We start from the raw sequence: 2,754 nt of genomic DNA, 5'->3' as shown, positions 1-2,754 counted from the left end.
ATTTATTATAGATGATATTAACCCTTTTAACATAAATGAAGCTGTATCTATTGTTTGATTTTTTGATTGCAAGGAACAATTTATTAAGTCAATTTGTGTTAAAATTAGGTCCCAAATATCCAATAAGATAAATATTTTGAAGTTAAGTAAACGAAGAAGATATTTAGCTCCTTCGATCGTATCCATACTTAGAGTTTCATCATTTGACATACGTTGCAAAATTTCATAAATTTATGCAATATGTTGATTTATTGTAGAAACAGCTTGTTTTTTTGATGACCAACGTGAAACGGAATTAGAAAAAAAATTAAATACCTTCTGAACAGTTCCAAAAAATGAAATCAATGTGGGCGATGTTTCTGCAGCATGAACTCCAATTCTATTCAAGCTATGTGCAGCACATGGAATAAATGTGGCTAACTCATTTTTTCTACATATTACTGCTTGCACACCATTATATTTTCCAGCCATATTTGCCCCATTATCATATTCTTGTGCTCGACAATTTTTTAGTTCTATTCCATCCTCTTCTAATTTTTTTAATATTTCACTTGCCAATCCAGTACCTGTTTTCTCTCTTGATTGTATAAAATCGATAAATTTTTCTTCAGTCGAAATCTCAGTATTATCTATTTTAACATAGGTATCTAATAATTTGCGACATTTGTTCTTTATGTGATATATCAGGTGTACAATCAAACATAATACCATAATATTTTGCCTCTTTATTACTTGTTATAATTTTATTTCTTATTGTTTGTCCTAGTAAAACAATAATTTCATTTTGAATCGTAGGTGAAAAATAACTACTACAAAAATTAGATTGCTTAACTTCTTGGAAATGTTGAGCTAATATGGGAGAATAGTGACTAATAAGTTCTATTAACTGTAAAAAGACACCAGAGTTCAAATCACCAATTTTTTCAGTAGTACCTACTTTTAAGAGCTAAATTATTTTTCGAGCAAAGAAGTATAACATCAATTATAATTCTCAATATGTTACGCCATTTTTCTTTTTCTTTTGCAATAGACTTTTCAAATTCACAGTCTATTGTTACTCTCATATGTATTCTTTTTTCAAATTCTTTCCAAGATATAAAATTATTTAAATGACTTTTAGATTTTTCATGATCTGGAATATATGGATTCAATTGCTGCCAGTCATTAAAACCATTATTTAAAAAAGCACATGTTTTATTGCCATTAGAAAATAATAAACATGGAAAACAAAATATAGAATTTTTCCCTTCACTGTACATGAGCCAATGTCTTCACACTTTCTCCCCATTAGACAAATTTCTATAAAACCACTTTTTACTGAAGTGCCGACCTTTGTCATCACTTGGCATATGTTTTGGTTCATAATGTTGTGGCCCCTTTTCTACCAATAGTGTTCTAATAGATGAAGTAATTGGTAGCCAAGTTCCAGGGTCGTTAAAATTAATATTACAGTCAATATCTATTTGGTTATTTTTAATAACATAATCCACATTGTCAATTTGTTTTTTAGATTCTACTTCTGAATTGTTTAAATGGTTAGAAGATATACCAGATGGTTCTAGTTCAGGTGGTGCAATTACAACATTATTAGCATTATTGGTTTCAGAAATTAACCATCTATTTATACCTTTTGCTAATTTTTTACTTTCGTTTTCTTTTTTAAGTCTTTGTTTAGCAAACCAAGACCCTGATGGCTTTTTCGAAGACATTATATTAGCCTAATTACCTAATACAAAATTAAAATACGATTTTAGAAACAATATGCAATGAATAAATATAATTTTGAAAATAATATTTTTACAACCAACATGTAATACCTATATTGAAATAATTGACTTTTTATTTTTATAAACATGTTATTATACTATTAGTTAGATACAAATAAATACGTATATCCTACATTCTACGGTTATATTAAATTTATAAATAAATAAATACTGGAAATAATAAATCACTTGAAAAAAAATACATTTTGTGTATTAAGAAGTAAATATTTTTTTAATATAATTTAACTCTACTTTAGCTGGTTTATATTTTTTTTATTAAGAAGATACTACCCATGCGTTTGTTGTTTCTGTCTTACATAGAAACATAAAAAAAAAAAAAACGTATAAACGTGCATAGCAAATTTTTGTTCACTATTTTCAATAGTGTGCTATTAGTTCTTATATATTATAGTGAATTGATGAGTAAATGTTTTTACATTATTTAATTCAAATTTGTTCGATAAAAACAAACAACTGGTAATAGCGACTTCTTGTATACTAGATATTTAAATTATTACAATTTTTTTGTATAAAACCTAGGTTATAACTTATATTAATATACCTATGATTATATAAACTACAATTAAGTAAATTAATTTAATTTTGTATAATTATAATTTATAATAATAATAAAGAACTCACCGTAGAATTTCTCGTATGTTCTTCCTTTCGTGTACTAATATAAAATGACTTAATATTGAAATGGGGTAGGTAAATAATATGACGGAAGTCTACAAAATATAATAAAATATGTAAAATCCTAATTTTAACTTTAATATGCAGATAATATTGAATTAATAATAATAAAAATAATAATCGATTTTCAAAACTACTATGTTGATTAACTACGCACGTGCCATATAGATGTATAGATATTATATTTATATGCCATATAGTAGTGCCATACTGCCATAGAGTAATGTTAATAGTTACAATACAATAGTGTAACTCTATGGTGCGTGCTGAGGAGGAGAATGATGATAATAAT

This window comes from Aphis gossypii, unplaced genomic scaffold (assembly GCF_020184175.1).
Source record: "Aphis gossypii isolate Hap1 unplaced genomic scaffold, ASM2018417v2 Contig01117, whole genome shotgun sequence".
Classification (NCBI taxonomy): Eukaryota; Metazoa; Arthropoda; class Insecta; order Hemiptera; family Aphididae; genus Aphis; species Aphis gossypii.
The sequence above is the reverse complement of the archived record's forward strand: the minus strand, read 5'-3'. Positions refer to the sequence as shown.